Source organism: Hylobates moloch, unplaced genomic scaffold (genome assembly GCF_009828535.3).
Source record: "Hylobates moloch isolate HMO894 unplaced genomic scaffold, HMol_V3 SCAFFOLD_2, whole genome shotgun sequence".
Classification (NCBI taxonomy): Eukaryota; Metazoa; Chordata; class Mammalia; order Primates; family Hylobatidae; genus Hylobates; species Hylobates moloch.
In genome coordinates, this window is record NW_026652277.1 from 34423183 (window position 1) to 34435273 (window position 12091).

General features: G+C 36.8%; 1 protein-coding gene across 5 annotated transcripts in view; it reads right to left on the reverse strand.

Annotated features, from left to right (window-relative positions):
* RAP1GDS1 (Rap1 GTPase-GDP dissociation stimulator 1) overlaps nt 1–12091 on the reverse strand; it is a 177367-nt gene that overhangs the window by 132575 nt on the left and 32701 nt on the right. The window lies entirely within an intron of this gene.

The window sequence follows — 12091 nt, forward strand, 5'->3', positions numbered from 1 at the left end:
TATAAATACTGAGACTGGCAAATCTTCTTCAGTATGTATTTGGCATACAGGATCATTTCAAATCACATTTCCCTCTTACACATTTTCTCTGTGTTAGGAACATAAAAAGTTTTTCAAATGTAGCAAACTTAAGAAGCAAAAATGGTAACATTCATTAGCTAATGTTAGCAAACCCAGATCTTCTGCCAAGGCTTCAATCACCAACTACAAATACCAATGGAGATTTATATCCTTCTGGCAACGGCACAACATGAGAGTCCTTTTTTGCCTTTTATAAAGTATAGTGCTTCAGATCATATCAGAAGGCAAACAGCACCCAGTATCACTGTTATATATCTTGTTTCTGTTACTGATCTCATGGCTTGTGAGAGACTGATTTTAAGATGGTCTTTCTCACTCTCCCAGATTCAAGCCTTTCCATGCTCCCTTTTCTATAAACTCCTAGGTAAGAATATATTTGGATACACACTGTTCTCTCCTTTTAGATTAATCTCTGCTTTTAGATTAAGCACACAGAACATATTTTAGACCCTATATACCACCTTCTCCTTAGAATGTAACCCTAGAAAAATGAACCTAAGCTTCCTTTAAAAATGTTCTCTACCAAACTACAAATGACTGCTCAAGGAAATCAGAGAGGACATAAAAGAATGGAAAAAGATTGCAAAAATGCTCATGGATAGGAAGAATCAATTATCATGAAAATGGCCATACTGCCCAAAGTAATTTATAAATTCAATGCTATTCCCATTAAACTACCATTTGACATTCTTCACAGAATTAGAAAAAAACTACTTTAAAATTCATATGGAACCAAAAAAGAGCTGTATAGCCAAGGCAATCCTAAGCAAAAAGAACAAAGCTAGAGGTGTCATGCTACCCAACTTCAAACTATACTACAAGGCTACAGTAACCAAAACAGCATGGTACTGGTACAAAAACAGACACACAGACCAATAAGACAGAATAGAGATCTAAGAAATAAGACCACACATCTAAAACCATCTGCTCTTTGACAAGGATTCCCTATTTAATAAATCGTGCTGGGAAAACTGGCTAGCTATGTGCAAAAAATTGAACCTGGACCCCTTCCTTACACCCTATACAAAAATTAACTCAAGATGGAATAAAGACTTAAAAACGTAAAACCCCAAACTATGAAAACCCTAGAAGAAAATCGAGGCAACATCATTCAGAACATAGACAAGGGGAAAGAGTTCATAACAAAAACATCAAAAGCAATTGCAACAAAAGGAAAAATCAACAAATGGGATCTAATTAAACTAAAGAGCTTTTGCACAGCAAAAGAAACTACCATCGGAGTGAACCAACAACCTACAGAATGGGAAAACATTTTCACAATCTGTCCATCTGACAAGGGTCTAATATCCAGAATTTACAAGGAACTACAAACGAATTTACAAGAAAAAACAACCCCATTTAAAAGTGGGCAAAGGACGTGAACATATACTTCTCAAAAGAAGACACTTATGCGGCCAACAAACAGGAAGAAAAAAGCTCAACATCACTGATCATTAGAGAAATGCAAATCAAAACCACAATGAGATACCATCTCACGCCAGTCAGAATGGTGATTACTAAAAAGTCAAGGAACAGCAGATGCTGACAAGGCTGTGGAGAAACAGGAACACTTTTACACCGTTGGTGGGAATGTGAATTAGTTCAACCATTGTGGAAGACAGGGTGCTGCTGATTCCTCAAAGATCTGGAACCAGAAATACCATTTGACCCAGCAATCCCATTACTGGGTATATACTCAAAGGAATATAAGTCATTCTATTATAAAGATACATGCACGTGTACGTTCACTGCAGCACTATTCGCAATAGCAAAGACATGGAACCAACCCAAATGCCCATCAATGATAGACTGGAAATGTGGTAGATATACACCATGGAATACTATGCAGCCATAAAAAAGAATGAGATCATGTCCTTTGTAGGGACATGGATGAAGTTGGAAGCCATTATCCTCAGCAAACTATCACAGGAACAGCAGCCCAAATACTGCATGTTCTCACTTATAAGTGGGAGCTGAACAAAGAAAACACATGGACACAGGGAGGGGAACACCACACAATGGGGTCTGTAGAGGGGGTTACGGGGAGGGAGAGAATCAGGATAAACAGCTAATGCATGTAGGGCTTAATACCTAGGTGAAGGGTTGATAGGTGCAGCAAACTACCATGGCACACATTTACCTATGTAACAAACCTGCATGCTCTGCACATGTATTCCAGAACTTAAAATAATTTTTTAGAAAGTTCTCTTCCTATACTGAATATCCCAATTATATATTATATTAATTTACTTATTATTTTCTTCTAACCTGCATTTTCCATCATATCACACTGACTGGCCCAAGTCTTATAAGCACTTTGATCAGCTACTACCCACAATCCAAGAAATGCTGGCCTATAAAGCTTCAGTAGAAACAAAGCATTTGTAAATATTTCACAAAATTTTTAAAATAAGATTTAATATGTAATCAATATTTCTAAAACTATTAATGACTATTTTACATTTTTTAATTTGTACTAAGTCTTTGAAATTTTGTATGTTTTTTAGAGGTACAACACATCTCAATTTAGACTAGCTTCATTTCAAATGCTCAACAGCCATGCTGAAGAGTGACTACTGTATTAAGCAGTGCAAGTTTAAGAAGATTCTTCTGGAAGGCAAAGAGTACAGTATCCCTGGATTCTTCTACCTTTAACAGGATTCTTCTACAGCTTTGATTTTTACTGGGCAGCTTGGTTCAATATAAAATTCTTATTCCTTCAGTTACCTGAAAATACTGTACCACTATTGAATTCTGTAATGCTATGTGGACATCTGATGCCAATCTTTCTTTTTTTTTTTTTTTTTTTTTTTTTATTTGAGACTGAGTCTTGCTCTACCGCCCAGGCTAGAGTGCAGTCACGCAATCTCTGCTCACTGCAACCTCCGTCTCCCGGGCTCAAGCAATTCTCATGCCTCAGCCTCCCAGGTAGCTAGGATTACAGGCATGCATGACCAGACTCGGCTAATTTTTTGTATTTTTAGTAGAGATGAGGTTTTGCCATACTGGCCAGGCTGGTCTCGAACTCCTGACCTCAAGTGATCCACCCACCTTGGCCTCCCAAAGTGCTGGGATTACAGGTGTGGGTCACCATGCCTGGCCTTTCTTTCCTTTGTAAATAATATTTTCGCATGGAGGCCTTGAGGATTTTTTCCTCTGTACTTGTTTTTATCTTTAAAGTCTAAAAGTTTTCCTATACTATGTCTTTCAGTTGACTGTTTCCGGTCAATTTTCACAAGTATATGGTGGGCCCTTTCAAAAAACAGATTCTGGTCTTCCTGTACTTTTAGAAACCTTATACTTTTAAATACTATCTCTGTTTCACCATTTTGTTTTCCTTCTTCTGAATTCCAATTGCATGTATGTTGGATCTTTTTGACTATCTTCTGTATTATAATCTTTTCTCTGATCCTTTGTCTTCTCAGTTGCCTGTTTGCATCTCTTTCCTCAATGTCCCTTATTAAATTTTCAATCACCTCTATTCTTCCTTGGGCACCTTGAAATTTAGTTTTAATTTTTAAAACAATTTTGTCATTTTCTTCAATTTCTTCTGGTCAACTCTAATTTCACAGCTTCCTGGTGTTCACTTTGGTTCTAAGTTTCTGAATTTATAACTTGAAGGTTTCTTCTCTTCGTATCTGCAAAGGCTTGTTTAAGAATATGTAATATAGGTCATGGTGTTCTGTTAATGATAACTGCCGCACAGATGGCTTAGATGAAAAATTTTTAATAGCTAAAATGTTTTGATTCTTATTTTCCGCTTTCTTTTTTGTAGCACCTATGTATGTATCTTATCTGAAATTTCCTATTCAGTGTATAATTTTTTATTTTCCTTGACTAGTAATAAAAATTGAATGCAGTAAGGGCAACAATTTGGGATAAATATCCAGGATTTTTAGTTCAAATGCTCTCTCTTCTGAACTGAGGCCAAAGTGGGGTGATGAGTATGTCTTCTGATTTTGCAGTTTCCTTATTTCTACAGAACACTTCATTTCTCCCTCTTGCTTCTTTCTTTTCATCACCAAGTATATAAAAGTGAACAACTCCATCCCCAAAGTGGTGCTTTCCTGACCTGTCACCTGGAGTCCCATATACTTTTAAGTAGCCAATATTAGAATCTAATCTAAGACCAGATCGCACTATTTTCCTACTAGGGTAGGAATTTTTTTCTTTCTAAAGGTAATTTTCATTGTGTACTATTACCCTTGGGCTCCTGGTTCCCCATTTCCCTCTCCTCTTGTCCATGTGGTCTCTGCAGTCTTAACTCTCCCTGCAGTGGTCTCTGAAGCTGAGTAGGCTAGATTTGGATATTTATTTATCTCCGTAATAATTTGAAGTCTGTCTCCTAGTTATGCTGAAGACAAAGAATATTGTTAGTCGGTTTTATCTCTTTGTGGATCTATGTGGACTTTTAGAGAATGCATGGAAAGATACAGATTTAGGAGGCCACCACCATCCTATGGCAATCCAGGAGTCTCAACCCATTGGGAATTGTCAATGTCTTTTTAGCTGACATTTTAGTTGAGAATCTCCTGTATTCTTCAAATGCTATCTTTATTTCGTAAAAACTGAATCTTCACTAGTTCATAAGGAGTACCAGTGCTAAGCCCTCATGGACAATGAACACAATCACTAAAAGAGGCATACAATATAAAAAAAAGTAAAGGAGGTAAAAAAATAATAATGAATTCAGTTCGCAAAAGAAACACATCACTTCTGTGGAACATTTGATAACTCTAGATAAAAAGGTAAAAATTTCTTCAAGATACTACTATGAAAGGATAAAATAATAATTTTTTATCTCTACTAAAACAGCAGGAGTATGTTCACAGATTGCAAATACCAAAAAAAAAAAAAAAAACAGTTGATAATAAGAACTCTCTTACTTAGGAAGTAACTTTGCTACCTGAAAGTAAGTCTGTTCAAAAATAGTAAATGCATAAAGCTGACTAAAGCAAATGACAACAAAAGTTTTTACTGCTAGACAAGACTCATGGAGTAATCTAGATTAACACCTTGTGTACATAAAGGCATACCTCAGAGATATTGTGAGTTTGGTTCCAAATCACTTCAATAAAGTGAATATCACTATAAAGCAAATCACACCAGTTTTTTTTTTTTTTTTTTTTGGTTTCCCAGTAGATATAAATGTTATGTCTACAGGCTGGGCGCAGTGGCTCATGCCTGTAATCCTAGCACTTTGGGAGGCCAAGGCAGGTGGATCACCTGAGGTCAGGAGTTTAAGACCAGCCTGGCCAACATGGGGAAACCCCATCTCTACTAAAAATACAAAAAATTAGCTGGATGTGGTGGTGGGCATCTGTAATCCCAGCTACTCAGGAGGCTGAGGCAGGAGAATCATTTGAACATGGGAGGAGGAGGTTGCAGTGAGCCAAGATCATGCCACTGCACTCCAGCCTGGGCGACAGAGCAAGACTCCATCTCAAAAAAAAAAAAAAAGTTCTGTCTACACTATACTGTAGTCTACTGAGTGTGCAAGAGCATTATGTCTAAAGAAACAATGTATATAGCTTGCTTTAAAAATATTTTATTGCTAAAAGATGCTAGCGATCATCTGAGCCTTCAGTAAGTCGTATCTTTTTGCTGCTGGAGGATCTTTCCTCAATGCTGAATGTTGCTGACTAACCACCACCTAATCAGGGTGCTGGTTGCTGAAGGTTAGGGTGGCTATGTCAACTTCTTAAAATAAGACAAAGTTTATCATCCTGATTGACTCTTCCTTTCACAAAAGATATCTGTAGCATGCAATGCTGTTCGATAGCATTTCACCTATAGAACTTCTTTACAACCTGGAGTCAATTCTTTCAAACCCTGTCAATGTTTTATCAACTAAGTTTATGTAATATTCTAAATTCTTTGTGTCATTTCAACGTTCACAGCATCTTCACCAGGAGTAGATTCCATCTCAAAAAACCACTTTTGAAGCCAGGCACAGTGGCTCATGTCTATAATCTTAGCACTTTGGGAGGCAGGGGCGGGTGGATCACAAGGTCAGGAGTTTGAGACCAACCTGGCAAATATGGTACTAAAAACACAAAAATTAGCCAGGCGTGGTGGCACGTGCCTGTAGTCCCAGCTGCTCGGGAGGCTGAAGCAGAAGAATCGCTTGAACCCGGGAGGTGGAGGTTGCACTGAGCTGAGATCGTGCCACTGCATTCCAGCCTGGGCGACAGAGTGATACTGTCTCAAAAAAAAAAAAAAAACAAATTAAAAAAAAAAACACTTTCTTTTCTCATCTATAAGAAGTAACTCCTCATCTGCCCAAGTTTTATCGTGAGATTACAGCAATTCGGTCACATCTTGAAGTGCCACTTCTAATTCTAGTTTTCCTACTATTTCTACCACATCTACAGTTTACTTCATCCACTGGTTCTACTCAAAGTCATCCATAAGAGAGGGAATTAACTTGTTCCAAACTCCTGTTAATATTGATATTTTCATGCTACTATAAAGACACATGCACACGTATGTTTATTGCGGCACTGTTCACAATAGCAAAGACTTGGAACCAACCCGAATGTCCATCAATGATGACTGGATTAAGAAAATGTGGCACATATACACCATAAAATACTATGCAGACATAAAAAAGGATGAGTTCATCTCCTTTGCAGGGATATGGATGAAGCTGGAAACCATCATCCTGAGCAAACTATCACAAGGACAGAAAACCAATCACCACATGTTCTCACTTATAGGTGGGAATTGAACAATGAGAACACTTGGACACAAGGCGGGGAACATCACACACCAGGGCCTGTCGTAGGGTAAGGGGCTGGGGGAGGGATAGCATTAGGAGAAATACCTAATGTAAATGACGAGTTAACGGGTGCAGCAAACCAACATGGCACATGTATACCTATGTAACAAACCTGCATGTTGTGTACATGTACCCTAGAACTTAAAGTATAATTTTAAAAAAAGTTGATATTTTGACCTTCTCCCAGAATCATGAATATTCTTAATGGCATTTAGAATGGTGAATCCTTTCCAGAAGGTTTTCAATTTAGTTTGCCCAAATCCACCAGAGAAATCACTATCTATGGCAGCTACAGCCTTATGAAATGTATAATAAGGCTTTGAAATTATTCCTTCATCCATGGATGTTGTGTTTACAGGCACAAAAATAACATTTATCTCCATGTACGACTCTGTCAGAGCTCTTAGGTGACCAGGTGCATTGTCAATGAGCAGTAATATTTTGAAAGGGATCTTTTTTTCTGAGCAGGATGTCTCAACAGTGGGCTTAAAACATTCAGTAAACTATGCTGTAAACAGATGTACTGTCATCCAGGCTTTGTTTTCCATTTTCAGAGAACAGGCAGAGAAATTTAGCATCATTCTGAAGGGCCCCAGGATTTTCAGAATGGTAAGTGAACGCTGGTTTCAACTTCAAGTCACCAGCTGCATTAGCCCCTAATAAGAGAGTCAGCCTGTCCTTTGAAGACAGGCATTGACCTCTCCACCCTAGTTATAAAAGTCCTAGGTGGCATCTCTTCCAATATCAAGCTGTTTCATCTATACTGAAAATCTGTTCTTTAGCATAGCCTCCTTCATCAATGATCTTAGCTAGATCTTGTGGGTAACTTGCTTCAGCTTCTCCATCAGCAGCTGCTGCTGCTTCATCTTTCACTTTTAGTGTTGTGAAGATGACTTCTTTCCTTAAACCTAACCAACCTCTGCTAGTGTCCAACTTTTCTTAATGCAGTCTCCTCACCTCTCAGCCTTCTCAGAAATGAAGACAATCAGAGCCCTGCTCTGGATTAGGACATGGGACTGTTGTGGCTAGTATGATCCTCTAACCAGACTACTCAAAGTTTCTTCCTATCAGCAATAAGGCTGTTTGATTTCTTATCATTCATGTGCTCGGTGGAGTAGAACTTTTAATTTCCTTCAAGAACTTTTCCTTTGCGTTCACAACTTAGCTAACTGGCTCAAGAAGCCTAGCTTTGGGCCTATCTTTGCGTTCAACCTGCCTCTGCTTTCGACATGCTTTCCTCAATAAGCTTAATCATTTCTAGCTTGTGATATAAAGTGACAGAGATGTGACTCTTCCTTTCACTGGAACACTTACAGGCCACTGTAGGATTATTAATTCGTCTAAATTAAACATTGTGTCTCATGGAATAGTGAGGCCTGAGGAGAGGAATAGAGATGGGGAGTAGGGGGTACAGTATAGCTAGTTGGTGGGCAGTCAGACAGACACAATATTTATCAATTAAGTTTACCATCATACATGGGCATGGTTCACGGCACCCCAAAACAATCACGATAGTAACATCAAAGATCACTGATCACGGATTACCAAAGTAGATACAGTAATAACGTCTGAAATGCTGCAAGAATTACCATAACGTGACACAGATACACAAAGTAAGCATATGCTGTTGGAAAAATGGCACCGAAAGACTTGTTCAACTCAGGGTTGCCATAAACCTTCAATTTGTAAAAAATACAGTATTTGTGAAGCTCAATGAAGTAAAGCACAATAAAATGAAGTTTGCCTATAATTACGTATGCTTAGGATTGTAGCCTAGAAGGGAGCCAAAAATCAATACAACAAATGAAATAAAGAACAAGGGCTAGCAAATTACCTTACGGCTAGAAAATAAACCAAGAATTCAACATGTGAGTGAATATTATCATAGAAGGTTAGAGATGTGGAACTAGACATTAAATGCTTTTTTCTTTAAAGACAAGTAAACACGCAGTATCTCACAGAGTTGTTCTATAAAAAATAAACAATTACGTGACTCTCGTATGAAATGGGAATTGCCATCAAGCAAGAAACTAAGTTAAATACAAAAAAAAAGAGAACGAGGCAGGGGAAGACAGCTTACTTCTTCAGGGAGAGAGTTTAAAGCTATAAGGCATCACTTTATGGTCCCCCCAGCAACACAAAATGGTCTTCATCCTCAAAATGGAATAAAATGGATAGAATTTTTATTACAAATAGAATGTTAATTTTTCTTGCCTTTGGGACTTTAATTTAAACTAATAGTTTCTCTTGCAAGGTGATTTAGATGCCACATTCTCCAAAGACAATTCCTGTCTTAATGTTTAGGGATGAAAATAGGTGGCCTATTGTTTTACATTTCCAAATAAGCATAAAATACGGTAACCATACTACAATCAAATAAGCATTTACTGAGAATCTTCTAACTATAATCTGAGACCAAAATAAACAGAAGCTGATTTCTTGGCTGGTAGCCTTCACACATTTACTAAAAACATTTTAAAACTGAGATCTGATGTATTTATATGAGTGAATGAATGGCTTTATATTAATTTAGATCAGAGATTTACACAAAACGCTTGCTTAAACAAAATGTTTTCATAAAATCTAGTAAGTATTCAAATCTTGTCTCTTAAGATAGACACATATACTATAAATGTTATAGAGAGAAATACTGCCAATGGTAAAAAAAGAAAACCACTCTAAAGCCATACATCAAAGTAAAAATTCTAATTTCAGATTACAGTCATTTGTAATATGCAATTCAAATGCACTAAATTCACACAGTGTAAAAATTTCAAAAGCATTATTTTGTTCCTTTCAGAGATAACCTTTCCAGTAACAGGGTAAGAGACTGTAAAATAAAATTTTGTTTATATTTCCATTACATACATTACTATCTTATATTTGTACAGAATGGAGAAATCTTTCTTTCCTGATCAGGTGCAATTATGGTACAAACAGTGTTATTTTTAGTTAAATGCACTAAATTCACACAGTGTAAAAATTTCAAAAGCATTATTTTGTTCCTTTCAGAGATAACCTTTCCAGTAACAGGGTAACAGACTGTAAAATAAAATTTTGTTTATATTTCCATTACATACATTACCATCTTATATTTGTACAGAATGGAGAAACCTTTCTTTCCTGATCAGGTGCAATTACGGTACAAACAGTGTTATTTTTAGTTAAAACACCTGACACTGGCCGGGCGCAGTGGCTCACGCTTGTAATCCCAGCACTTTGGGAGGCCGAGGCAGGCGGATCACGAGGTCAGGAGATTGAGACCACGGTGAAACCCCATCTCTACTAAAAAATACAAAAAAATTAGCCAGGCGTGGTGGCGGGCGCCTGTAGTCCCAGCTACTCAGAGAGGCTGAGGCAGGAGAATGGCGTGAACCTGGGAGGCGGAGCTTGCAGTGAGCCGAGATTGCGCCACTGCACTCCAGCCTGGGCAAGAGAGCAAGACTCCGTCTCAAAAAACAAAACAAAACAAAACAAAACATCTGACACTAACGAAGAATTATGAAACCAGAAGCTCTCTGTGTTTTTGTTTTTGTTGGTGTTGTTGTTTAAAAAGCAAGTACAGATTCCTCTAAGTTAAATATTTCATAATTTTACATTTAGGACAGAAGTAGCAATGGCTCAATCATCTTATTCAAGGAAGAACTGTAGAAAATTAACATCTCACTAATATATTTTACTTTTTCTTGTTAAAAAGGCATATGCTAACTTTATAAAGTGTATCAATAAATGCCTATAAAATACATGTATCACTTTATAGTTCAAGAAAAACAGGCTTATCCACTTTAATAAAAATTTGGAAATATTTTTATTAAAGAAAAAACAAAAATTTAAAACACAATGTTAAAACCTAGCTTCTTGGAACGATTTCACATTATATGAACTCAGCAAAAAACTTCACTTTATTCAGATTACAATTTTTTATTTTGTAAATCAAGAGTTCAAATAAAAACTCTGGCTTCTTCCACAGCAAGGCAAATAAGCTTATTAATCTGTTACCTCGTCCTTTAAACGGTGATAATAACATATACCTCATGGGACTATAGGAAAGATTAGAAAGTGGCTATAATCCCCAGCCCAGTGCTAAACATACAGTAAGTGATCCAACGACAGGTGTCAAAGACTGAACATCTGCATGAACTCCTTCATCCAAAGTCCAATTCCTTTTTGTCAGTAGTCTTAGGCATGAGGGCATTTATAAATTTTGTTTCAGATTGTTAACAAGACATGCCTTTTGTTCCCTTCCCGGGGCATCATTAGTTAAATTGGTGAGTTTATTGTTTTAATACCTTGTGGTTATGTGGCCTTAACATTTTGTGATATACAATTTCAAGACCATTTTCAACAAAAGGTACAGTGAATAAGTCCGCAATGGGCTCATTCTAACGTAAGCTAATTTAATCTAACAATTACGAACTTCTCAGTGTTTCTTAAATCTGTTCTTTTAAAAGCTATACACTTTTTACTCCCTTTTTTCTTCATTTCCCTTCAACTTCATCTCTTTGTCTTCCGGTCTTTCTAGGAGACTAATGGGCAACCTCTACAGATGACCAAGAATATGACCCTTCATGTCCTTCAGTATCTAAAGCAAATGGTCTATTTAAAAGTTTACTAACAGAGAAACAAAGTGTTGTTGAAAACAGATGAAAGGTTATAATAAAACAACTGTTCAAAAAAATATACCTGAGATACTCAATTTACTTAGGTTAATTATGTTACTGTGTAAAGCTGCCTGTATAGGCACATGTAAAAAAAAGAAATCAGGTCATCGTGTGCTTCTTTCTAGTTTCTAGACCAGTGCTATCCATAAGAATTTTCTGTGATCATGGGAATATTTTATATCTGTGATCCCTAAGAGAGTGGTCATCTGCCAAATACAGCTACTGAGAAGTGAGACTAAGGAACTTACTTTTACATTTTATTTACTTGTATTAAATTTAAATAGTCACATGTGTCTACTAAAATGGATAGCAGGCTTAGACGTTCTCCTTTCCTGTCCTTTTTCTTTACCATTTTGACCCTTATCCAGATGCTCTTATTGAACTCCGTGTTTCAAATCTCTTCCTGTTATCTCTAAGATTAAACAGCATGACAGTTATAATCTCAAAATAATTACTGAAAAATAATTTTAAAAGCTAGCTCTAAAATGTGCTTTTTTGATGAAAAGTACTACAATCAATTATTTTAGATTTTTCTAATCAAGATTTACTAAAAAATAAAAAACACATA